At 44.5% G+C, this 27,812-nt stretch overlaps 1 pseudogene across 1 annotated transcript; it reads right to left on the minus strand.

Annotated features, from left to right (window-relative positions):
- LOC309588946 (dual specificity protein phosphatase 13B-like) lies at positions 1 to 27,812 on the minus strand (annotated as a pseudogene). Its single transcript has 5 exons — positions 27,652 to 27,812; positions 16,015 to 16,043; positions 2,690 to 2,897; positions 1,370 to 1,590; positions 1 to 227 (listed from the first exon to the last, which is right to left on the minus strand). The product of its transcript is annotated as a dual specificity protein phosphatase 13B-like (transcript).

Genomic DNA, 27,812 nt, shown 5'->3' on the forward strand with positions numbered 1-27,812 from the left:
TTACAGCTCTTTGGTAGCAGATGCTCTGATTCCTTTCCTCTCTTCGTTTAGTTTAATGTCCAAGTCCCGGAGCTGGCTGAGGAACCCTGAATTTGGGCAGATATCTCTGTGAGCACTCACTGTTTTCAGAGCATCCACGAGTGTCATGTTTTCATGGATCATTAAAAAGGCAAGCACTAAAGACGCAGAGCGGCTTACCCCCATGGCACAATGAACAAACACCTTACCTGCAGAAAAAAAGAGGCACAGCAAGGTGAGTGGGCATTAGCATTTCTAAAGTGAGAGAGATACAGGGAGGACAAAAACTACTAGAAACAAGTTGGGAAAACAATTAGCGGATACTCATGTTTTCGGGACGGTTAGCCTAAAATCATGCCATACATCTCAGGCAAGGTGGTATTTCATACTGACCTCATGCATCTAACTTAGGCCTCGGATTAAAATAGTTGAAATTTTCTGTGAAAGGAGAAGCTTTCTGTGACTAAACTTGTTAGTATAGTTTTCTGTGGGGAAAAAAAAAAAAGTTTTGGCAGAAAATTTTGGCCCAGCCCTGACTGTGATCACTGACAAGTCCCATAAACTCTGTAGGATAGTCTGCCTGTAAAAACGGACTCATGATTTACTGTATCTCAGCAGCCCAGTGTGAGCTATAACTGGGGATTTAATAAAGCACTCCAGTGAAAGCAGCAGATCTCGTAGCCAGTCAGAGTCAGAGCAAACTCTGGAACAAATGGAAATTATGATAACTAGGCCATAATCCAAACTCTGCTGACAAAAATTCAGCAGGCTGTGGGTCAGGCTCGTAGGTTTTGACTTAGTTCATTAACTTCTGCTGCTTCTCTAGCTTAATAGACAGTCTAAATAAAGCTCTAGTACCGCGAAGCACTTAAGCATGTGAAACATTTAAGCCAGCGCTGAAGTGCCGCTGCTCCCAGCTGAGTGCATCAGGAGCAGGGCTACGCTATGCGGGGCAGGATCGCCGGCCTGGAGCCCGTGCCGGTGTGCGAGGTGCATTGTGGAGGCACACAGATCCTGCCCATTCCTGTGGGATGGCCCTGTGGGGGAGCACTCGCAGCACCATAACCTCTGCCCTTCCCTCTTGCTCTGCTCCTAGAGTTGGCCCTTCTTCCCACCACGCTGGGCTTGGGGCAGCCAGCCTTCCCCAGCTCCTGGGGACCTGGCCACGGCCACCTTCCCTGCAGCGCGTGGCATAGGCACCCTTCTCCCATCCTCCGCGCAGCGGTTCTGCGTGTGCCTTCTCGAACCGTATGCTGAATCTGAGCTTTGCTGGCTGCCTGTTACTGCAAGGAGAAGCCATTTGGCTCGCATTGAAACTTCCTCCCAAAGCTTCTCTTTGCCTCCCTCTTACCTCCTGAAGTGTTTAAGGCTTTGCCTATGAAATTGGCAGCATCGTAGAAGAAGATACTTAAATCAAAGGAAGGATCATCAAATGCTTCTACGCCGTAGTACTCTATTTGCAGATCTTTGTAATATTTGGCTCCTGTGTTGATGCTATATGGCCCATCTGCTGCATTAAGGATATGAGTAATGTTGAGGCTTTGAAGAGTAGTTTTGCTCCTAGCAGCCCACCTGTTGAAAGACATGAAGGACTCATTGGCAACGCTCCTAACGTTCTGCTAAAATAGCATGCTTTAAAGTTAGTGCCTGCTCCTGCTAGGGAAGGATGCAGGAACTGCAGCTTGCTTACAGAGTAGCAAATGTGCTTTGCACATGAAAAATGTGATATGGTGTTGTGGAGAGCAGTAAGAGCACAGACTTGCTGGTGGGATACTGTTAGTTAAGCAAATGCCTCCCAGCAGTTAACCCCTGGAAACATGGGTTACTGTATAAAGTAGTTAAGATTTTCCTTTAAATAGTTGTTTAGCAACTTCTAGAGCTAATCTCTTATTCATAGCGTGTACGGGTCTCAAGGGCAAGAACCCATGCAGATGCAGCAGCACCTCGTTCCTGGTTCGGACATGAAGCGGCTGCATCATGCGCACCAGCCAGGTTCTCCCCCCTTCCCACCCTAAACTGGGACTGAAGTTATTCCACAGAACTGTGATCCCTAACTGATGTATTGATGAGGAAGAGTTGGGAAAAATGAGCTGATGATCTATGTAATCTGCAGTAATCCAAATAGAAGGAAATGGCATTAAATAGAAGTGGTCACAAGAATAAGGTATTTGCATGAGAATTCCTGTTTGATATTTTCAGTTTTACCATCTTTGAAAGAAAGTTTGGATTCAGACTGGCAAAATCCCTATTGTATAATTCATTTGGGTCCTACTCCATCTGGTTCTTGATCCTGCTACTCCTATTTGAGTGTGAGGGCTACTGTGCTCTTGTCTGCTGCCTTAGAGCACAGTTTCCAGGGCAGATAATGAATCTCAGAGTTGGGATGGGTTCTTTAAGGATTTCTGCCTGAATACAAGTAATTCTTACCCTGCCAAATCCACTCTGGTTCACAGAATATAGAAAACCCAACTCAGACACACCATGAGTAAGTCACCATTTTGTATGTCATGTTTTTCATGACATCCAAACTCCTTATGTTATCAGTTTTGGAAGCCTGTATCGCAAAAGATACAGACTTCCAGACTCAAAAGCTGCTCCCAAGTGTACCGCACCCCTTCCTCCTCCTCCCAGGGACCGATAACAGCTTAATGATAGGACCATATGTTCTTACGCATCTCCCAGGTAAATATTTGGCCAGACTTGGTCCACATGATTATCAGACCCTCCTCTGAACCAAATGAGCCGCTGGAGGTCTGATAGTGCTGGTGTTTCATAGGAAGCTCTGCTCCCTGCACTGCTAGTCGGAGATGAGGAGTCTCGGGTGTGGGGCATCTTGCTCCTCTCTTGCACGCACTTGGGCTATATCAGAGACAGCTTTCCTGAAATGAATTAAGAGGAAATTTTCATACAGAAATAATATTCCCTAGAAAGTAGTCCTGTTCATTACCCTCCAAATAGCATTACGTTATTATAACTGGTGTGTGCAGCAGGGCCTGCAGGTGTTGCTAAAAGCATCCAGAGAGCAGGACTGACTCTGTAGTAGGACTCTACAGGCATGTAATTCATCCCCTGAGAAAGCAGCAGCATAAGATGATATGATCTAATTTCTTGTCAAGTAATGCTGTTGAAAAAGAACATCCTGTGCCACCCAAATGCAGCAGTGGCTGAACCTTGTAGGTGCAGGTATTATTTCTGTTACTATAGCACTGATGAGTGTATGCAGGAAAGCTCCGGAACATTATGTTGGAGTTACCAAAGTGTGCACACTTGATTCTGGTTACTTAAAACTGAAAGTTTTTGACATAATGAATCATTGCACTGACTTATTCTTACAAAGCTTTTAGGACCAAGGTGGAAATCTTAGGATGTGTACGTAAGACACATATTCATCTAGTGTATGTGTATACGTATATGAAATGTATGTGCATACAATTTTCTTTCATTTCTAGGGATGTATTTAAACACATGTATACACATACATATACATGCATGTATACATATGAATGGATTTTCACATGCATATGTACACATCTATATGTCTGTACATATATAAATAGAAATGGAGAGACTTTGAACTAGTTTTTTCTCTCTCTCAAGTGAATACCCCTGAACACTCAGCTATACTGGTATACTTGCATCTGTCTGTCTCAGTCTCTCCTCTGGGAGCTGTTCCACTTTGTATAAATAATGTGATAGCTATTTGCCTCCAGAGAGAGGCCGTTTCTCTTGTCTGAGGGGTAGGGTACTTGCCTGGGATGTGAGAAAAAAGAGCATCTGAATTTTGGGAAATTACAGAGCTGAAAGTTCTGGCTTTGTTGCCCGGTTGAGAATCCCATCTAGGACTGTTTTGCTCCCTCACAGATCATGCAGTGGAATATGGACATCCCTTTTGCCATGTTGTTTGCTGGTTTAGACCCAGGAAGATCAGGCCAGCTGGTCCAGCCTGAAGCAGAGCTCAGCTGAGAGCAAGAGTTCAAAGATATCCAAGCAGTCCCTTCTCTGAGACTTTAGGAGCGTTTCTCCTGCCAGGATCTCATTATCCTGAATTGCTGTTCTTGCCCCCAGAGAACATTGATGAGCTTTGTTTGGTTGCTTCTTGGTATTAAAGCCATAATCAACGTGGGAGACACACTAGAACTCTTCCCAAAGCGGGGTGGCCGGTGCTTGTTCTGATGTGGCATCAGCTTTCAGTCTAATGCCTGAATGCCTAAATCTAGAGTTTGGGTTTATTTTCTCAGCAATTCTAGAAAACAAGTGCAGATGGGACCTTTGGAAGTCATCTAGTCTGTCCCCTGCCCCACAGCAGCCAGATGGATGTTGCTCCTAAAGCAACAACAACAACTTTGTCTGAACATCCAGGTACGTTATTTTTAACAGTGTAGGCTGATTTGGGGAATAAGCAGAAAGCAAGGGAGAATCTTGTTGCTTATGGAAAAAGAAGTAGAGATGATGCAAGGCATATTATTGAACACACCACATATATTTCTGTAACCTCAGCCTAAATTTGCTTCCCCTGCCCCCTCCTCCTCCCCACAAATGTTAAGAGCAGTTATAGCTTTTTGTATATTCCATTAAAAAGGGAGTCTCCTTAGGGTAACTACTTAATAGGCAAAATATGAAAAGCACAATAAAAATGGTGGGATAGATGGAAAAAAAGCTGACTGGTTTTACTTTTAATGATGAAGGAAAAGAACTGCAGGGAAGTAAAGAGGAATATAAGGATAAAAGCCTACAAATTTTTCAGGGCAGATAACATAACACCAAGAGCCTTGGTAAAGGAGTATGTTGTGCAATGCCAGCACAGATTAGCATGAAGAATAGCACAGAAAAAGATACTGTGCATTGCCCCACGAGTTTTACTGCCTTGCGGAAGTCATGCACTGGGCTCAAGAGCTACTGCCAACATCATCATGATGACCTGTTTGTACTTTCACTGACACAGAATGTTAAGCTGAAGCAGTAGAAGGAAATCAAGAAAAAGATAATACAGCTTCTACATCAGGAGATTCATAAGATCAGAGGCTCATTTTCAAGGAGTGTGGCTGACTCTCAATCGCTGCAGATGTTGTGGAGGTAAGTGGATGGACATTAAACTTTCAGTTCTCCTAGCCCCCACTGCTTTAAACTTCTGTTGTAGCCTGTCAGCTAGTTGCAGTAATGGAGATGATTAGCAGAGAGAGAGAAAGAGATGATTGGCAGAGAGAATTACATTGTGAGGCCTCGTGTTCAGGACCTGACTTTGAGGAGGTTCTCCAAGAACTGAGTCATTTTGGTGCTGCTGAAACTTAGCAGGCGACTCCAGCCTTTGCAGCCAGGGAGGTGCTTTGCAACAGAGCTCCCTTTCATACAGCAGTCCTCTTTCCAAAAAGTGCGTCAACATCATTGCTTCACATGGCTAATGCCAGACAAGTGAGCGCCTCGTGTCAACATGAAGCATAGCTCCTCCCAAGCACACTGCTCCGTCCTGCACTGCGCTGGCCTTGAAATTGAATTGCTCTGCGGGGCTTTTGGGGTAAGCTTGGAAATAGCTATACCAGATGATTGGACTAATGAGGAAAGTAATATGAATTTTTTAATTGAAGGCCAGGGACTTTGCTGAGGATTTCCACCCTACCCCTTCTACTTTAAGGTACTGCAAAGCTAGCAAAAGTGCTGCCACTGATTACATTTCTCTAAGCTTCTCCCTCTGGGTGGCTCCCAGAAGCTGCTGTAGTTGGAAACAGCCAGTGACTGCAGGAGCGCAGGAGCCCCTGTAACTGGGATAAAAACATTTTCTGTCTTACAAGGTCACTAATGTTTTCTGCAGAGATCTAGACCATGCAAATTGGGTAGGATTATTTTAAACTGTAGCCTGGAAGTACCTAAAGACCATCTCATTAGATGATTCTTTCTTTCTTTCTATCATTCTTTCCTTTTTTTTTTTTCCCCTGGTTAAAACCAAAACAACAGCAACAACAACAAAAAAGCGTTCTACCTATAGGAGACATTTGAGACTGGACAGAGATTTTAAGGGCAATCCAGATGTATTAACCTCCTTGCTTCCCTGGGAGATTACAAGGTAGCACAAGCTTTAAAACTGTTTTGTCATTAAGCATCAGTTCCCAGGTACCCAGAGCACAGGGATGCACCCCAAATGCCAGGGCCTGGTTGGCTCCACGTCTGAGCTGTGGAGCCTGAGTCACCTCTCTAGGTGTCACGGAGGCTTGGACTTCCCTGGTGGGCACCAGAGCCACCCCGGAGGCACAGGCTGCGGGTGGCTGTGGGGCCGGCATTGCCGAGCTGCAGGGAGCGCCCGGGATGGGCTGCGGGTGACTCCGCACACTGTTTGCGTGCAGCTGGGTGCAGCTCCCGAGGGACTCCATCGTTCCAGAACCTCATCTACAACAACCTAGCTGAGCTTTGTATCTCACTGATATTATCCAGCCACTTGACTACTACAGTCTGCAAGGCTTTTTTTTTTTTTTTTTGTCTTTTTCTACACTGGAAACAATTGCCACTTTCTGCTGAAGATTTTTTCTGGCAAAGAGAAGAAAAAAAAACACACAACCCCCACTGACTTGAATTGGCTAAAGCATTTAACAGATTTGTGTTGTATTTGCAGATTCCAGTCAAAGAAAACTCAGCAAAGTTCTGGAAAAAATACAAACACTCCAATATTGTAGATTTGAAATAGTTCATTTTGTTATTTAAAAAAAAATTACCATTTCTATTTTTCTATTCAAAGTTACTTTTGTTTTGGAATTTTACTTTAGCATTGCATAAAATCTTTTAAAATATTAAAACAAGATGAAGTGGCTTGTTCCTGGCTGAGAAAAAGATGTTTTGTTTAACTAAAAATGAATACAAACTAACTGAGCAGCCACTTATTCACCTAGCTCTCATTTTCACTTCTGCAACAGGGGGAAAGCCTCTTGCCGTTTTGCTGTGGTTGTTACCTTGTCTCCTAAAGACAGAACTGAGCTGTAGAGAGATTAAATGATTGTCTGAAGTCCCAAGAGGAGTCTGTGGCAGGGTGTTAGTTGGGTGCCCCAAGTCATCTTTCCTCTGTCCCTTTTGCTAGCACCTTCCTAGCTGGCACAGCTCTGCTTGTGGTAGCCCAGATGGGGGCAGGTGTCTTTCAATAACAAGGTCTTACATGAGATTATTGATAGCCTCGGGCACAGCAGGGCACTGATTTTGGCTGGACTTCTGGTTACAACAATAACGCAAACACTAGATAACAATAACATGATACAGAAAGCTCCTGCAGCCAAAATAGCCTAAATTCCCTGAATCAAAACCTGACAAACTAAATGGTTCAAAATACCAAAGCATGAGATCAGAATATAATTCACATGAAAAAAAAAAAAAAAAGCCTCTCGATGCATTTGAAATTGCTCTCTACTCTGTTTCTTCTTCTCTTTTCTCTCAGCAAGCATCTCTGCACTCATCTTTTACACTCCTTGCTCTTTTCTCTCAGGTAGTGCTTAACACTACAGCTCTTTGTCCTCCTGATGGAAAAATCCAGATGGAAAGAAGTGTGGTTCACAGGGAAATGATCATGTAAGTGGAATTAATCTTTCAGATACTGTAATGTGAAATCTGATCTTCCTTTTTGTTAAGAAGACCCAATCTGTGTCTCTACATTTTGGCCAGAATCTGATGCTAAGAGAACCCAGGAGTCTCTTGAGGTAGAGCTGAAAGCCTCGTGTGCAGAAACAGGCACATTTAAAAGCAATAGCAAAGTTAAAACAGCCAGATGGGAACCTAGCAGGCAACCGAGAGGGGAACTCTCTGTTTTCCTTGCAAGCCTACAGGGGCTTGTTTGCAGGAATTAGAATCTCTCACCAGCAGTTCACTGCAGCTCTAATACCAAGTGGTATTGAAAATGAGAAGCAGGTTATGGCTGATGGTTTAAATGAGGCACCTATGGGAATTTAGAAATGAGATCCTGGACTCGTCTCGGTGTAGACCGTGCACATGGCAGAGCAATATTGCTTTCTTGGCTGGCTGCGTCATATATTATGGCCTTTTATTTTGCCCACACTCAAACAGCAGGGAACAGTAGAAGTTCATTGCTCCTGCTCGCTGTTTAAACCCTGATCTGCCTCACCAGAGGCAGTGCCCCTGAATAATGGAAAGCAGAATCGGTCCCTTGGCCTCAGTGTGGGTACGTGTTCAATGCAGCACTGTATTAATGCCATTGCCATTATTCCGGAGTGAAGAGAAAAGCAGAATGTACAATTAAAGCTCTGTTTGGTTCAGTTTTTAAGAGAATTTACTACCCGGGAAAGATGCCAGATCGAGGGCTCTGGAAAACACAGCCCTCTCTTTAACCGCAGTGTCGGGAAGGAGCAGGAGCAGCCCTGCAAGCCTCCTCCACGGCTACCCCCTCAGCTCAGCTCGCAGATGCCCCTCGCCCTGCGCCGGCAGCCATGTTTTACTGGGTGGGAGAAAATCTGAGTCTTCACACCTCTTCACCGCTTGGTCTCCCTCCTGACACCTCCGTTCACATCCGTCCTGATGCATTTATGATGGGGCCCTCTGACTCCTCCAAACTGAGCTGGAAGGTACCAACTTCTGCTTGCGAGGAGCCTGAGCTGGGCTGGAAAGCAAAAGGCTTCTTCCTCTGTGAGCCCTCCTGTCCCTGCCCAGGACTGCCTGTGGGGCTGGAGGGGCTGCTGCTGAGCAGAGACAGCCTGCCGCTGCCCCACGGGAGCTGCACCTGGGGACGGCAGGGACACGCGAGGCTGTTTCAGGAGCGGGAGCGGTCAGAGGGCAGGGCAGGTGAGGGTAACCAGCCTCAGCCAGGGGTTTGGACAGCCAGGAGAGCCCGCGGTGGTGAGGCAGGTCCCAGGTGAAGCGGGAAGTCAAGGGGGTGCCTGGCCAGGCAGGGGCAGAGCTGTGAGGTAGCGCAGGTGGAGATGAAGCCCGAGTGTCTCAGCTCAGAGGGGCTCCTGAGTGAGGTGGGGAGCCCCAGCGAGGCCTCCCGCCGCTGGCTCTCACACAGCTCCTTCCAGCAGCCCTATCCCAGGTCACACAGCAACCCTTGTCCTGGGACAGCGCAAGCCCCCAGGAGCGGCAGAGCTTGCCGAGCCAGGCTCATGGCCCTGCCAGCAGGATTCAGGCTAGTGGGGGAGCTTCACCTGTGCCTTGCTGGTTTTGGGGGAGAGGATGGTATTGCTAGCTCATGGAAGTGCTCCTGGAGAGCATTTCCTTTCCTTTGCAGTGTAACTGATCCGCACGTATTTTCCCAAGACCATATCTTTCCAAGGGGGGAGAACCTCCACGCTGCCTCCAGCCCCCCAGCCCTAGCCTGCCTCCCCCAAGCCCTGATTAAGAGCCGCGCAGCCGAGGAAGAGGCACCTGCCCACGCACAGGCCTAACGCTGCAGGAAAGGATGCTTGGAGAATAGGGGTGGAGGGTGGAAAAACGGGGATTCCTGCTTGCAGTGACAGGCCATAGCTGTGGCAGGACAAGAGCTTTTACATCTACAGCTTTCAGATTCAAAGGAGATAAAAAAAGAAGTATTACCTTAGCAGCTGGCATCTCTGAGCTAGTCAATGCACCATCCCCAGCAAGACAGCGCTGCCCTCCACAGGCTCCTACCATAATTTCCGACTCGGCTGTGGATATCTGTCTAGCCTAGGGTGATGCTTTTCCCTTTTATAGTCTTCTGGGGCACTCCTGTCCAGGGTACCACTGCTAGGAATTAAAAACCCCTGAAATCTACTGTTTTTCTTGACACATCTCGACTACACTCATGCTTCTCCCTGAATTAAAATAGCTGTAGTTTTAAGTCCTGCTGCCAGCAGCCATAACTGTGCTATATGCTATAATCAGGAGAGCATGCAGTCACCATGCAGCTAACTGCTTCTAATAGTAGAAACTTCACTCTAATCTTATATAACGCCAGTAATGGAGCAGTGAGGCTGTGGCTTGTGAGGAGCTTAGACAGAAAGCTTCCTTGGGCAGCCCGTGCCCTGAGGGCAGAGGAGCTCCCGCAAGAGCAAGAAAAACAAAGTGACCTTGATATTGATAACAGCCCAGTGAGTGCCGTCACAGCCAGTGCTGCGCTGAGATTTCATTGCTGTCACAGGCTGTCGATAGGTGTAAGTTATGGGAAGTTCTGACACAAATGATGTCGAAGAGACCAGACTCTCAAAGAGGGGGGGAAAAATGTCTTGCAAGCTTCAGGAAAGACAAACAAGGATGTTAATATATTGCTATTAAAAGAGGCTCCAAAGCACTTGCCCTTCTGCAGGCTGTATGGATTTGTGTGACTGTGGATTAAAGTTTTTTTTCTTCTCCTTGATTTACTCCTCAAATGATTTTTCTCTGACTGCTGCTGTCAATACAAAATTGACAAAGCTGTCAAGCTTGCAAGATTTCAGAATATTTGAAAGCACAAGTAAAGGGGTTTTGATATTCCTCAATCGTTTGGCAGTGGTATCTTTGAGCTGTCTGTCTTGCCCTGCACTTTTAACATAAGCAGTGAAGTGCTCTCCTTTCCTTGCCTTGCTTGAAAGGGTACATATGAGAAAGGCACCTTGTTCTAAGGTTGACAAAACTGTACAAACTCTTTGCAGTGGAATCAAGAACAAAGAGACTTCAAAACTCTACAGTGGAAGACCTATTTTGGCACTTAAGTTTTTTCAGGCAAATCACAGAGCTTTCAAGGGACATTCTCAGCTTTGTTGGGGCAGAGCAGGATATTTTTTCTTTAGTTTTTTTTTTTTTTTAATTGCTGACTTCAAAAATAATTATTTTTTTATTAAGTCATCTTTTAAGTAGGGTGATAGTTTGTATCAAAGGAATTGACCACTGATGGTGTATGAGAACAGCTAAGAGGAGATAGTAAGATGTAGAACTGGGGTTTACTTTCTCTTGCAAACTTTTGATTATGTGTCTCATGAATATTTGCTCCTAATTTCTTACCTTGAATTTGAAGAAATAAAACTGGGGGTGGTTTTCCTGTTGCTCCTCCCTGGGATTGGGGTACCAGGCAAAGTAGAGCACAAGCAACCAGGGAGCTGCCTAGTCAGGGGGTGTGGGTAAAGCGGTGTGTGCAGCCACCTCTCCAGGGTGTGATGGATGAGGGGCCACGGGTGGGGGGGCACGCTTGCTGCTCTGTGAGATGTCCAGTCCCAGGGTCACTGGGAGAGCTTGTCCTGCCATTTGCTGGCTTGTGGGAAGGAGTTTCCCTGCCAGACCCTGTGGCTGCACTGTCTCTGCAAGGAGCCAGCAGTGCGATGCTGCCCTACTCCCCAGATACCATGTTGATGCCACCTGTGTCATGCAGGTGGTCAGGCAGGGTAGGAGCAAAGGTTGTTATGTGCCAGCAAGTTTTTGAAGGTTTTTTTTTTTCACCTTTATCTTGTCAGGTTTTATGCTGTTGTTTTTCTGATGCTGTTTCTTGCTGAGGCTTGGTTTGGGCTGCAGATCGATGCCGAAGCTGGTAGGGTGATAGAGGGAGGAAGAGCCTCCAGCAAAGCAGCAGCCTCATGGCTCCCAAGAGGGTGAGTCAAGCACAGGTAGCAGGGAGGGGTGCAGCCTTCTGGAGGCTGTGCCTGCTGGAGGCGGTTTATAATAGACAGTTTGGGAACAGGCTGCAAATATAACAGTCCATTTTCCCAAAGCAAACCCCAGTGCCTCCAGCACAGCCTTGGGAAGGCTGTCCTTTGCTTGAGAAAGTTGCTGTGAGCAGGAATACATTAAGGACTTCGAGCTTCTCAGGTACAATGGTAATGGGAGCCATCCGTGAGCTATAAATAGCATTAACATCCTTTCTCTCCAATGCCTGGCATCCCAAGCAGTCATTTTTGCTGGTGCTAGTGAAAAAGAACAAAGCTTTGAACAGCTTTTATTTATGTTCTCTTTGCAGGCTGGAATTTTTTGAGTGTTTTTTTTCTCACTGGCTTTGAATTTCGAGTTTATTTTAAGGAAAAATATTGGCATTTTCTCCTTTTGGATTCTTTCCTTTTTTAATTATCATACATTACTTTCATATTTTTAGCAAAAGTATGTGGGAAAAGCTATTGTGACAGGAGAGTAGGGATCACAAGTAGTCATTTACAAAGAACCTCTGTGTGATTGCAGGAAAAGGGGAAAAAAACCCAGAAACCATAATTTAATGTTATCATCTAAATATTTAAATTCTTAACAAAATACTGAAAATGTTTTGTTTTAGAATTAAGCAAATAATGCAAGGTGCTTTGGCATGATTTGTGGTGTTTACATTGACAGATCAGAAAGAAATAGTTGTTGCCGTAGAAAGAAAATCTTTACATGCCTATCGGACAAGATCTTCCTGTGGTTTCATAGGAAACAGAGATGCATTTTGTCAAGGAACTATGAAGACCTGAGAGCAAAACTGGCAAAAAGGACTCTCTTAAAAATATTTAGGGTACACTCAGTGAAGTCCTGTTATAAAATGATAAAGCCTCACATATTATCCAACTCTCCTTTGCTGTCACAGACATTCAAGAAACACAAGGTCTACAAAACAGACATTTTTGCCCTGGGATAACCCCTGAGCCACTGCTACTAGATCAACTGGTAGAGCTGGTAGAATTAATCAAGCTTTCAAATAAGCAAGGAAGGCTATATTTTTTTCCAATTATGCCAACTGATCTAATTATACACCGCCTTTACTCACAGCCCTTCCCTTAGACCAGCACAGCAACACTGCTGTTACTGAAACGCTGTGATTTTTTATATTGCCAGAAGATGGCAGAAGAAAGCAATCTTGAATGATTTAAAAATACCCAGTATACTCACGACTGGCTTTTAAAGGGAGCTGTTACGGATGTACAAGAAACTGCACTGGCTGGCTGGATGAAAAATGTGAACTGTACTGTTTGAGTTAAATTGGGATTGACCTGAGGGCATACATCAAGTTATCTACAATAATCAGACAGGTCGGGGGCTTTGAGTTAATCGAAGGCTTTATGCCTCCTCCCCATCCAGAGTGATATTTCCCTTATGTCCTTCTAAAAAATGAAAGAAAACGAAAGAAAACGGAAGAAAACTTGCAAAGGGTATTGGGCATCAGTGAAAATTATCAGGCGCTTATTAGCCGGTAGGAGTTATTTCCGAACGGCAGCGCTGCGCAGGCCCTGGGGGTCCCGGCCCCGGCCCCGGCCCCGGCGGTGGGGTCCCAGTCCCGGCCCCGGCCCCGGCCCCGGCGGTGGGTCCCGGCCCCGGCGGCGGGTCCCGGCCCCGGCCCCGTTCCCGGCGGCGGGTCCCGGCCCCGGCGGCGCCGCCGCTGCCCGCCAGGTGTCCCCGCGGCACCGCGCCGGCTGCCGCAGCCGGTGGGAAGCGTGAGGCGGCGCCTGCTGCCGACTTGCCCATAGCTCGCCACAGAATGAAGCATCGAGGCGATTTATCAGTAGCCTTTGCGGCTCGTCCGACGAGGGGACAAAGCCTCACGGCCACGGCAGCCGTGCTGGAAACCCCGCGGCAGCGGGCTCACCCCAGAGCCCCCTCCAGCGCCGGCCGTCTCACCCACCCTTCATCCTGCCTCTTCTTTTTTCTCCCACAGCCTGAGTAACCTCCCTGGAGCTGATGGAGGCAAGGTGCTCGTTGGGGGTGGTGGAGGGGGAGGCAATTAGGGAGTTTTTTAACTAGGACTAGACCTTCTGTCCGGTCTGCAGTAATTAAAAGCAGCATGAGGTTTAGGAAGTAGCTAATCTATTGAAGGTCAAAAGCTGGAAGAATCACTCTAAAGTTGCCTTGTTTCTCATGCTGTCTTCCCCTAGACTCTGCTCTGGGCTGATGGAGAATGCTTGACTAGCTAGACTTTCAGGTCTAACCTGCCTTGGCACCTTTTCCGACTGTCTTGTGAATGAGGTGTCCACAATATCCGTTACTAAATACAGAATGAAACATGGGAACCAAACGTCCAGCATCTGCTTCTCAGGCTGGGAATACGTTTGTCACTATGACCCAAGATTCATTTCACAGTGACAGCAAGGAGGAGGATGACAAGGGATCAGGAGTGAAGAAGCAAAAGAAAAATGTTTAAAACAACTTTCAACTGCTGCAACGATGAGGAAAAACAACTAATGATAGAAACACCCTTGCCCCAGTGCCCTTACACCTTCTCCCTCAGGATTCTGATCCTACTTGGCTTTTTAAGGTATTGTTCCTTCTATTGCTCCTTTTGGTAAAATGACTTTGTTCCCAGCGTGGTTCTGCAGTTAGCAGCAGGAATCAGCTTCATCTTATAAGCAAAGCGAGTGATGGAAGCTCTGCGGCTGCTGGCAACACCACAAGAGCACTGTCAGCATCCAGAAGCTTTCTTTCGCCCTTTGGCTGCCCACCTCTGAGTTATGGGGTCCCACCTGCTATTCAGAAGTAGATTAAACCTTCCTGAAAATGAATAGGTTTAACAGAGCACAAAATGACTTTGAATCTGCCTCATCCAGGACATCCTCCAACCTGGGTCCTTTTGCCAGGCTTCCAACAACTGATCAGCTAGGTCAAAGCACCTCCAGGGTATGCTTAATCCTGCTCTGGACATGAGGTGAGCACGCACATACCCTTTACACGTTGAGGTTTTAGTAGGTATGTGTGTATGGGGGAAACAACACTCTATAGACATCTGTTCCCCTTCGATGCTTGAAAGCACTGAAGCATTAACTTCAAATGTTAATTTGCCATCTTTTTTTAGTGAAGACAATAGCGAGAAACAGTTCAGCACAGGTAGTTTATCCCCAAAAGAAAGGCAAATCAGGGCTGTCTAGGAATTTGAAAGTTCTGGGTGGAAAGGATTTTGCAGAGTTTTCTGTTTCTGGTCTGTTGAGTGAGGTGTATATACCTGAGAGGGAAAAAGCATATGCGCAGAAGGGAGCTCAGAAGGGAGGCAGCTCCTGCACAGCTGAGACAACCGCAGATGTGGTGCTGGACCAGGTCTTGAGAGGGCTACACAGAACTCTGCTCTTCTCCTGCCCCTTACTTTTGACCGTTGCCACAAGTAATGGCTGACACTGGGTGGATCAGTCCTAACCCAAAAGATCAAATCTGGTCTGAAATGCAGGAGCCCAGAGCTAGGTCAGCTCAGCTGAGCCCTTTTCTCTGTTTCTGGGACCGTCAGACACAGGAAAGTGCTTACTGGCTTGCTGACTACTGGAACAGAAAAACATACTGCAGAGCTAAGGTGCTTTCTTATCCTGACTTACTAAATGCCTGTCCCACTTTCTTCATCTGTGGTGATGGCAGACTGTGCTAGGGTCTGCTAATCACGCCTGTCCTGTTTTCTGCCTTCCTAGGGTCACAAACAGTTGTGATCACCAAATAACTCCATCTCGTCCCCCCTCATCTCGTTAGCTTAAGCATCCTGTTGATGAATTACAAACTGGGTGACGACAGGCAAGACCTCTCTGGTTGAAAATTCAGACTGCCTCTGCTAGCAGAGGTGCTGGCATGGTGGTGAGGCTCTCTTCAGATACCCGCAGCCTACCTCCTGGCCAGTTATATCTCCTCCATGCAGGATGCTGCATTTTGACTTTACAGCTCCTCTGCGTGGCTACACATGCTTTCACAGCGGGATCTATTAACACAACCAGCCCCCCTTCCAGAGCTCTGAGAGCGTCCCACCTTTTGGCACAGGAATGCAGCCTGCTATGCCCAGAGGAAATAATAAAGACAAAATCCTGGCCAAAGAGGGAATCATGAGAACAGAGCTAAGGTTATGACTTTCTAAATGTTTATCTCCAGTCTGTATTTGATGTCTGGATAATAAGGTGACCAGTCTCTTACAGAAATGTAAGGCAGGTTAAACACCACAGAAGAAAACAGTGGTTTTCCTGAGCTGCAGGACAGAGGATGTGCAGGACGTCACCACTCCCCACTTGCAGCCTCTGTGGCTGAGGATTGCATGCAGTGTCTCTTCATAAGCCCTTCAGATCTGAGCTTTAAGGATGGTCGATACAGCTGCGCTTCTTTTCATTTCTAAAAAGAATGGCTTTCCCTTTGTACTGTTTGCATTTTGTCATGCTGCTTTGGTTCACTCACCGTTTTCCTGAGTTTAGTAAAGAAGCTGCCTGTGAAAACAAGAATGGAAAAAAAGAAAATTATCAGAGACTTTCTCTTTTATATATGGGGGAGAGATTTTTCAAAGGCAGAAAGGGGAGTCTATCAGGTTATGCACCTAAGTACTATTTATGCCCTTGAAAATCTTGCGCTTACGGTGCTTAATTGGTCTGTGCAAATCCATTGCCAGAAGAGGTAATTGACCATTTTTATAGAAGGATCAGTAACAAAAACACTCCGGGCTATTGTTCTAGAAATTAAAAAAAAATTAGGAATTATGGAAAGAATATGTTTCAGGGCATCAGCCAGCCTCTCCTGAAACTATGCAAATTCACTTGGTGAAAACAACAGCAGACACAATGAAATGAGTTGTATATGAAGAACTGAGATCTCAAATGTGATATTATGCAGAAGGTAAAGAGTCTGTACTAGATAAGTAACAGCTCAATGTGTTACCAAGGGTGCACTTTGATTTTGATGAATGTTAAAAGAACCTTTAGCCTTGAAAATAAAGAGGATAATTTCTCTCTAGGCAATGGCTGCTCATGAAAGTCATAAAATAAGAGCACTGGAGCCCTAATTTTATAGTGCTTTTTAAATGATTTTCAAATGGTCCAGCTGCTTTGTGCCACAATAACACAAGGCAGAGATATTTACGCCGGCGATAACAAGCATGCATCAGCCTGCCCGAGCTGCTCTCCGCAGGCAGCCTGCGTTAGGCGAAACACACATGGAAAGCTGATACTTGCCAATGCAGATTGATCACAATTACACCATGGCTAGAGCGATCCTGGGAAGCCGCTTTTTCCACCAGACAACTTGATTGTTTTTCTTGTCTGTGTCTCGCCTGCGAAGCACGGGATGTACGCGGCCGGCGATGCTGGTTCTATTTTGACACTTGAGAGCCTGCCAGCTCTCTATGCCTCTTAGGCCATACCGTCCTTGGCAGACTTCTCTGTTTGGAAATAGGAAGGCGAATTCAGCCATGGGTTGCACTGCTGGTTTTTGGTGGGAGTTTCCCCAAGGATTAATTTGGCCCCAGTGTTGGTGTTCCGATGGTGCGCTGTGTTGTCTTGCACAGAAATGCAGAATGCCTTTGCAAGATATTGACAGAAGACAGGGTACTGGGAGAAACCTGTCTTCTGAGCAAGCAGAGTAGGGTAGAAGACCAGTACAAAGGTATGAAATATTCCTGTAAAATTAAAGAACTTGGCTCTTTATGTGTTCGCTAGCCCTGCAAACACAGCACTGTTCGTGTAAAGAATTTTTGTGGGAATGGGGAATTCTGAGCATGAAGAGAAGGCTAATTTATGGCTGAAAATCTATTACATTTGCTGCAAATCTCAGGCCCATAAAGCTAAGATAGAGCTGGGCAGAGGGCATGGTGGGACGAAGATACCTCTGGAAAGTCCCTGGCCATTGAGCATCTATTGTCACCAGGGTAAGAAAATTCTGTCCCCCATCTGGGTGACTTCTTGTACATGTTGGACTACAACATTTTCCTCCCTTTTCATTTGCTGATCCCAATGCAGCAAAACAGGTTAGCATCTTTTTATGTCTAGGGATATCCTTCAGAGCTTTAACTTTAAATAGGGGCCTGTTTTCTCTTGGAGTTGAGTTTTATGAGTTTTAATGGGCAGAATGGACAACAAACCAGGAATGTATCCTAGAGGAATATCTAGCACATTTGTTGCCTCCATTTAACCAAATGACTGAGGAGTGACTGGAGTATACGAAATTCAGAAACCCTCTACCCCCTAAACAGAGAGGAAAGATAGGTTTGATGCCAAAGCTTTAGATCATGTTCCTTTCATCTTTATCTCATATTCAGATTGTCTATCTGACATTTCTTCCCTGTCACTTTAATCTTTTTTTATTTCTTAAGAGTTTACATAGGTGTATACTGTATCTCAGTTCGATATCTAAATCCTGCAGCTTGATGAAATTGCTCGCTACTGGATAACTCTTTGGATAGCATTGCCTACAGGAAAGTGACAGAAGATCATACAGTAAACCAGCACAAGGGAAGCAGATCTGCTTTTTCTAAGAATACAGTGAAACAAGATTTTCCCTTCAAAATAAAAATGAATACATGCAGTGCTGTTCCAGGCTGTACGGAATAGTGCCATGGTCACAGATTGCATAAGTTCGTACTTCTGCCTCACTCACATCTCATCTCATCTCATCTCATCTCTGAGAGATCCAATTTACAGCAGCTGAGATAAAGTAGCCTCCAGGGTATTACATTTATCCCTTTCATAAATCAAGAACCACTTTTGGTTACTAGAGATCTGAGTCCAGAAGGACAGGAAAACACACGGCATTAGGCTTTGTAAATGGCCAATTGGCATGTCTCTATGATAGCTCTTTGCAGCTTTTGGCTGTTTCTCAAACCAGAAAGTAACAATTTTTGTGTTGTGTATTCTGATGAATCAATACAGAAAAACTTAAAAAATCAGTGGTTTCTGACTGAGAGCTCAGAACTTTCTCCCCACTCACTAAAATACAGCATCATTCCCTTTTATAATTGCTTTTTTTTCCTGTCCTGCTACAGAAGATACACTCTGATTACCAATAGACCACGTGTGATCCTTGCCACTGATGTGTACGTAGTTTTGTTGGTTACTCCTAATCTTTCAGGATCCTGCTGTCCTCCCAGCTGCCAATGGAGACAATGTATTTAAGCGGATAATTGGGCTTACCCAAGTGGTTGAGTGCGGTTTAGGTGCTGCTAAAGTAATTTGTGATTGCTTAATGAAAGTGCTGTGTAAGAGCAGCAGCTTACCACCAGGAGAGGGACTCACCAGTTGGCCTTGTGAATGTACTCAGAGGCAGTACAGAAATGTGCACTGAGGTGAAAGCTGACCAAGTCATCTGCAGGTATTCCATAATGATGCATTTCCTGGCCATGGACAGTTTGGTCTCCTTTTCTTCCCCGTGCAAAATGTGCTGCGTTCAGTGCATGGGTGACACCAAGCCTCATCAGGTCTTCCTTGTTGTGGGCTAGGGAGCAGTGGAGAATCATGTATGAAAGCTCACGACAAAAAGCAACTCAAGGTATCTTGTTGCCTTGTAATGTATTCCTGTCTGTAGAGCCCAGTGCCCACCACACTTTGAGACATGTTGCGTAAGAAAGAGTAATGTAGTAAAAGAAAGGTAAAAGGTTGTGATTTCTGAATATATTCGAAATATATGTGGAAAGTGCAGAATTCCAAGTTACTTCACTTCTGCAAAGACAGTTTCCTGCCTATAACTTCCTGCAAATTTAGCAAGCGTTACAGGCTCCATTTGACTATTTACTACTGGGAATTACTGGCCCAAACACCTTACAAAAATTCACTTCATGAGGTAGCTCAGGTCCTCCTAGAATTGGACTTGAAATATGTATGTTGAAAGAACACACTCAGGTTTTAGCATAGCCTGTAATCATTTTGCCTCAGCCTGTAATTGTACAATGTTTCTTTGCTGGAGTGGTATTAGCCTTGCTAATTTGGCTAAACTCCAGTTGATAAGCCTGCCTGCTTAAAATTCAGCATGAAGTTTGACTTCTGCAAGATATTGTACATCTTGTGCCCTCAGCGGCTTATTATGTAGCACTTTTAAAAATATTTTACCTTTCAACCCAAAGGGTCTTGGCCTTGGCCAAGCAATTGCTATCAGCAATGGCTGATAGCCAGACAAATATTTAATAATCAGTTTGTTGACCACTTCAAAGTCCTTCAGGATGAAAGACATCATGTGTGAAGTCAGCCATCCCTATTTTATTTTACTAGGGATATTTAACTTGTTTAAAGTGGCTGATCATCAAATTACTGATAAAGTCATAAGGTGAAATATTTCTTATAAAACACAGCATTAATTCGAGATTGATCTTTAATTTCCAAGTAGTTCCTCAGAAACTGCACATAACTTGTTCCACAGAAACAAGCAGTGACAATTTATGATACTGCTTTGGGTTACTTTAGCTATGGCACAAGTCCTGCTGCTGGCATGGGTTTGCTCAGTAACAGAAACATCCTCTGTTTATTGCCTTCACTGAGTATTGGGTTGGACCCTAAATGCAAATCCTCTCTCTATTCCCCATTTCCACCTCAGAAAGAACCCATGAAAACTTATTCTCAGGTTTGTTCATATTTGTCTTATTGATGTTGGCAGAATAAAGAACATTCCCTCTATAGCACTTGATAAACTTCCAGTTTCACTGGTTGCAGTCTGTAACTCTCTGTATTTAACCTCAATATTAGCCATCAGCTGTTGCATTAGCAAATGAACCTGGTTACATTTTTATTCCTGTTAGCTGAATGTTCCCCAAATTCTTTTCCTTACTACATGTACACACTGTTATCTATACATGTTTTTCCCCACCATTTTTTTTCAAGAGACAGAATGCAATTGAAAATAAACACGCAAGAATAATTTGGAGCATATATACCCACAGATTTTAAAAGGAAGTCTTAAAACTGCACTTAGAAGAATGTCTAAAAGCAAATGATGGTGTTAAGACAATACCATTTCAGTGATTATTTTTATAGAGTCTCAAAACTGTGCTTTTACTACCTGTTGGGCTCAATTCTGCAAATCCTTATTTCTCCAACTGGTTCTAATAAAGTAAAATGTTAATTTCCAAGTATAGTTACGAGGTTTAACTGGAAAAGCAAAGGTTGGTTTCCCACTCTTGTCACCAAAGCAGTTCAGTGAAGTACTGCATGTTGTCCTGGCTTCTGCCTTTGCCCACCCAGGGCCAGACCAGCACAGCCGTGTTTCTGGCTGCCTACCAGTGCCTACCAGCGGGCAGCCACCCGCTGCACCCAGGCCTCATCTGCAGGGCATCAGGCTCCTGATTAGGAACACGGTGAGCTTAGGCTGCAATTTGTAACCTGTGTTTACACAATCTGGTTTTATTTCCCCAATGTCATCTAGCTAATTTTTAGGCTTTCCTTTTTCATAGCTAAAAGAATGTCCACTTTTAGCTGTAATCAATGGGCAATTAGCCAAAGGATCATTAGTTCCTCCTGCCTCTCTCATTTAGGAATAATTGTAATTGTACTTTCCAGATATTCCAACAAGTTTGCAACCTGCTGGTGGTGTAAAGAACTTGTTTTGGTATAATATTGGGCACTAGGCCTGTTGAGTGCAGATGACTGTGTGCTTTCTCCATGCTCCAGAGTGAAACAACCACCCGCATAAGTTTGCAAAATAAACAGTGAAGTCTGCTGTCATTCAGAATATCCATATTTTTCTTGTCAGAAATTTCAACTGCAAATCAAGTTGTCATACAAACAACAAAAATTAGAATACTTTTTTATGTGAACATTTCGATTCTAGTTAAAATTAAACTGAAAAAGGTAAAAACCAATCATAGTTCAATTTTAAGGCTACCCAGGATCATGAGTCTGTCTTGTGCTGTAAATGTTGTGGCATTTATAAAATCGATATGTTGAATAATTATAAGATAATGCAAAGCAATAAAGACAGTCTTATTCTCTCTTTAATTAATTTTATTCTGTTCTGTAGGTTCTTTCTTTAATGGACAGTCCTTTTGCTTTCTTCTGTGCTAATCTTAAGTCTATTTTAAGGCAACGAAGTTTAACAACGCTAACTAAATAAAGTAGTTGGACAGCATATGTTAGCAAGTACTGTATTCCCCAGCCCTTCAGAATAGCTCAGCCTCAAATAACACTTACATATTGCCTATGTAGAGATTAGGCCACTCTTCACCCACGTGATTTAATTCCACCTTGCAGCTGTCCAAAATATCTGGCAGTTCCTGGGCAGGGGGAGCGCCAGGCTCAGAGCGTTCCTGGGCCGATGGGGTCTGACCGGCTTCAGGCGCTGACCCCTTTGGTGGCCACACGTAGATTTAGGCAGGGGAGAGCCGGCTGGATACCGCTGCTGCAGAATCCGCAGGGGAGTTTTTTTGTTGAAGCATGCTCTTTGCTACCGCTTGATGTTCCCAAGCAGGTGGCTGTCTCTAAATATGGCACGCGTCTTGACGCCTCCCCAGATTAGCTCAGGGCTACATCCTTGATGGAACGGGGAACAGCCATAAAAATGAAAAGTCTGCATTAAGCAAATCTTATGCAAAAAAACACTTCTCCTCTCCCCATGTAAGCTATATTGCTGTGCCTGCCAGCACAGAGCTTTCACCGTGAAAGGAATGTCGGTCAATGCAACCGAGACACAGTCCCAAATGCCTCATGTGACCCAGTTCTAATAATAAGCTACCAGGAAAGAGGGGACAGCTCACATTAGGGGTGAGTTCAAAATAAAGACCATGAGAGCAGCTGTCCTGGGCCTCACCAAAGGTCCATCGAGCCCACTATCCTGCATCTGACTGTGGCTGTAAGTGGATGCCTACAGAAAACAAGAGCGCACAAGCATGAATTATACTGCTATCTAACACTCTTCCAGCTAGCTGCAGCTCATGAGCTTCCAGATCTGGATGGAGTTTCTAAGTATTTGTAACCCTCAATGGATTTCTGTTCCATAAAGTTTTCCAGTTACCCCTTGAACGTTTACAGGCTTTTACCTTTTGCAGCATCCTGTGGCAAGGCGTTACACAGCTCACCTAAACCTTCTCCTCTTGTGTCAGACCTGACCTCTACTGACTTCATCTGATGCCCTCAGTTCTTGTACTCGAAAATAAAATTAAGGGAAGTTTCCACTGGAATTTTACATGGCTCCCTTCAGGTGACACTGTGGTTTTGTAATTGCTTTAAGCAGATTTAAGTCTGCCATAGCTGTAGCTGGGACAGTCCCTTTCACTGTGCTCTCTGCTCACAGATACACACTTGCAGCCTCTGCCGAGCTGGCACTAGCCCTCATGACCCACTTGGTAAGGTAGCTCAAAAGAACAAAAAATTGGTTTTCAGATCCTCTTCAGAGGAGGTCTAACTCTTCTTTCTAGCATAGTCCTTTCCCATGGGAGGAGCTTGTTCCTGAACCATATGCACGCTGCTGTGAGCTTTGTCAGATGCATTCTTCAGCTAAACACTAAAAAAAAGTTGAAAAGGGATAAAGAAATTAAGAACAGATTGAGGAGAGACCCCATGATAAGGCAAGCCTGGGGCAGGAAGGCCTGCACGCCTGTTTGTTTCAGAGGAGATGGCAGGTAATGGGCTCCTCATCGGGCTGACGGTTCCTGCGGGCACCTGGGAGGGTATGCAGGCACCGCTGCATGAGCCTAGGTGCTCTGGCCAGCTCAGCAGGTACCCAGCTTACCTTTGGGTACTTAAATATCTTTGAAAATGGGACCCTTCCTCAGTTAGGCGTTAACATTCAGTGCCTTTAGTCACCCAAGTTGTGTAGACCCCGTTGACAGGTGTGCATTTTCTGAACAAAGTGCCACTGGTGAGGCAATATTTTTCTTTTGTTTTGGTTCCTTAGTCTAACTTGCCAAACCTATATTTGAAATACAAGTTTTCCTGCTGATAGTGGAAAATAGTGAAGAACTAATGGCATGTCACATCATGACCTGAACTATGGATAGTGTAAGTGACAGGTGAGAAGGTCTCTTTTCCTTCAGCACATCACAGCAGACAATGCTTTCTGTTTTATGAAGTTATAGGACTAATTCTAACAATTTTGCTCATGCTGATTGGAATCTTTTTCCCTGAGCAGACCTGGAGCCAAAGCTAAGCTGTATATAAGGAAGGGAGCAATACAGGCAGGCAGGGAATATAGGCAACACTAACAGATTAAAAACACTTCTGTGATTTCCAGTGCCCTTGAAAAGAGTTTCTAACTAATTCATTCTGTCCACTGGGGTAAGTAAGTCTTGCTGTACAAGATCGCTACCATGTCATTGGTGGCATGGATGCCATACTGACTCAGCTTCGCTCTGTACTGTTCTCTTCTCTACCCTGGTGAAACAATACTCTCCCAGGATGAGCAGTATCTTTGAGAGCAGGTACTAATTTACAACAGGAGCAGCTTTCACAGCTGTGGCTTTGTGGGACAGATGTTCAGGGGCACGCAAAGCATTATCCTGATGGGAGGTTCCATTAATCTTGCTCACATGTATCTAATTTTGCCCAGCCTAAAGCCATTAAGATGCATTATTTCACTCACATGAATTTCAGATTTTTCAATGCCATGTCTTCAAAAGGTTTCCAGACTAAAATCTACTGTAATGTGAATGAAGTATAAATTATAATGAAATATTAACTCATATAAATCCCTATTAACTCTAATGGAGAACTTCAAAGCAAACCCAGCTCCTCCTCCACCACTCTGCTGCTTTGTGAGGTATAAAGATTGTCCTAGCACTGTTGGGTTTTAAATGTGATTTTCTATTTGATCTTTTTACACTACAATGTCTTCTCTTTCTCTCGTCAGTGGAGCTCTTTGACAAGATTTAGGAAAATCTGAACAGACAGTCACACAGACCTCTGAAAGGATCTTAAATATGCTTATTCTGCAAGGCATTTGTGTACACTGAAACAGGGAGGGATTTCTACATTCCCATAAGTGCTAGGCAGAATCAGCATTCACGTCATAACCTCTCCAAGAATTACGGAGGATAGGGGGTCTGGGAAAGGAGAGGTTCAACTCACAAGTCACCACTATTTAAGTCTTCTAATAACCTTGCAAGCCTCTTCCAGCAGAGAAGAAAATGATCAGAACTGATGCTTCAAATGCAAACAAACAAGCTGAAATGTATTTACTTAATCTGGCAGGGAAGGTTTATAAGGTCAGCTAATCAATAAATCAAACCAGTAGCACAGGGCAAAAATAGATTTGATTATCGCCTCGTGGTTCACCACAAGGTAACAAGCTAATTTTCAGGCAGAGTGGTAGCATGAATTTCAAATGCTGTTGCTGTATTAAAAATCATATTGGTTTAAGTACTGATTAACTGGTGACAGGAAAAGTGACATCCTCAAAACAGCTTAAAACTAATTAGTATCAATTAACTAGCCATTGATGTAAGCTAACTAAGTTCCTACCTGATGTTAAACTAAGCATGATTCAAAGCCACTTATGCAGAACTGATTTGGGATAATTTGGAGGAAGAGTGAACTGACAAGTTCAGGCTTACAAAATGCTTTGAAGATTTGACATCTTTTTTTTTTAATGTCCTCAATATACTACATAATATACATTATCTTGCTGAAAACATATTTACACAAGAAAAGGTTTGTGGGTTTGCTGACCCAGAGACTGCAGAGAGCTGCACAGAAGTTTATTCTGCTGGTATGGGTCTTCAGGCTGTCACAGCTTTCTGTAGCACTGCAATATTTAGCAGATCAGTGAAAGAGGAATGTTTCTGTAGCAGTACCTGGGCTCTTAAGAAATTGCCCTCACCACATCACCAGGCCTGAAACACAAAAAGCTTTTCTTAGGAGAACATGCACATGAGAACTGTAACCAAACCAAGGAAGCTGGTTATGTACTCCCAAGTAAAGGGGACTCAAACATATGGTACAGCTAGAGGCAATTACTGAACTTGCCTCTGGCATTAGTACAAACCAAGAACAAACTCGGTCCATCTTAACCACTCCGGTGGAGTCATCTGGTAGCACCACACTAGGCACAGCAGCTCTGCAGCACACAGTGCTTAAGGTGCTGATGTTGGCTGTGCTGGTCTTGGAGGAACGGAGCTATCAGAAGTAATCCATTTACACTTCTGTTGACTTTTTTCTTTGATGCATAATTTTCTTCATTTTTTTCAACATGCATTGATCATTGGAAGCTGTATAAGCACAATGGCTATGAAGGCTGAAACTCAGAAAAGTGAATGTAAATGGGTTTGCCCTTTCAGCCGTCCTTCTTTTGCCGTAGCTGAACATCCAAATTTCGCAGGTGTTTCAGAAAGCCACGATTGGGTGAAATCCATCGATGTTCCTTCACTGTTTTGATGGCTTCAACCAATGGGAGGTGGTGATTTATCATGAGATATGCTAGGACTAGGGAAGCTGACCTGCTTACTCCAACTGCACAATGTACCAAAATTTTAGCTGGTTAAAAAATGTAAAAAAATAAATTATTACCATAGAAGAGAAGCAGTACAGTGGATTAAGTTTAATTTAAAGGGAAGGCAAACCCCTTCTGCCTTCTCTAGCTTGGTCAGAGTAACACTGCAAACATGATGTATTTCCTGCCCTTGCGATAGATCACATGAACTGCTAACAATTATGTCTAATTTTCAGTTGTTACACTCACTTGTATTAGAAGTGCCATGAGATCCCAACCTGACCTCAGAAACACTGGTAAATCAAAGAAAACCCTGTAATGAGGGTTGTTCTGTAATGAGGGCAAGTAATTAAGTTTTTCTGTTGTGAGCAAGAGGAAAATCAGACCCATTGGTTTCAGAGGGGCTTACTCAGGTGAAGAATGCCAAAATCTAGCCTGAAAGGATGGCACTAACACATTAGCCACCAAGAAAAATGTCTGGCCTAGTACCATTGCATAATAAGACAATTTGCTGCGACTGTAATTCTCTTTTGAAGGCAGCACTTGTGATACAGACTGAGACAGCTCCATTAATGCCAGTTTACTCATGCTAAGAAATGGTCTTTTATGTAATACAGGTTAATTAGTATTTTATTGCACCAGTGCCAAGCAGCTCAGTCGCTTGCGCAACATGCTATAAATCTCCTTGGGTAAAAGTAAATCTTCTCCTTGGGGGCACAGGCCTGCAGGCATTGTTCACACAAAAAGCTCATCTGCAATATATGAGCCTCCTCATGTGGTTGGTGGCTGTAGAAATCAGGACTTCTGTCTCTTTATTAATTTGTTCTTACAAATACAGTTGTCCTAAGAGGGTCTCAAAAGAGGGTGTCCATTTTAAATGTACGTTTTTGCTTCTCCATTTTTGAACCTTCCTTTCCTTCCAGATATTTTTCTCTCTACTCTGCCTCCTCTCCTCTCTGTCCTGGTCTCTCTCCTGCACTGGTCATCCTTTTTCTCACGTCAACTTTTTGGGACCTAGTTAGAGCTACACACATGTACCCAACGCTCCCTCCTCCCACCACCCACTGTGTAGGTGAACAGCAGCTGGCAGGAGACCATGGATTGACTTGTCCACCACTGAGCTTTTGGAGATGACCTGTTATGAGAGGCTGCCAACTCGCATAAAAATGCGACCAACAATAATTTCATACCTCCTGGCGTGTTCAAGGCGTTGTGGATAAATTGTGCTGCAGAGAAAAAGAACTGGCTTATATCAAAGCTTGGGAGGTCATGGGCTGGTACACCATAGTAATCAATGGTCGCTCCGTAAAAGTCCTGGCCTCCGTGGCTGTATGCTGTGCCATGGGCAGCATTTAAAACATGGGTCACACCCATCTTCCACAAAACAAATCGGTTGTGAGCTGTTACTCTAAGGAAAAGACAAAGACAAACAAATTGAGATGGGTGCAGAGATATTCACAGAGCAGGAGAAGCTCTGCGATTGCATCTCCCAAGCCATTTGCTGGGGCGTCAGCCCGTGAATTGCTTCTAAGGGCTAACCGAGAAGCGAGTACCAGCTTAGTCATAATTTTATCTCAGAAACCATGCTGTCTGCAGGGTAAATGACATCAAGTAGCAAAACTATGAGCTGTTTAAAGCCGCACCTATGAGGCACACTAGCAGACAGAATGTATGGCAGAGGTGTGTCCGTAAAGCTGTACTTACAGGTCTCCTAAGAAGAGATTAGGCCATACTTCATCAACGTGGTTGCAGGAGGGCCGTCCGGTGTTCAGGAGCTGCTCGATTTCTTTAAGGGAGGGGACATCCCCCATGCATGCCCCAGTGCCTTCGGGTCCCTGGGGGCCCAGCGCCTCTGCCCCAGACAT

The sequence above is a fragment of the Platalea leucorodia genome, assembly GCF_965183815.1.
Source record: "Platalea leucorodia genome assembly, chromosome: 4".
Classification (NCBI taxonomy): Eukaryota; Metazoa; Chordata; class Aves; order Pelecaniformes; family Threskiornithidae; genus Platalea; species Platalea leucorodia.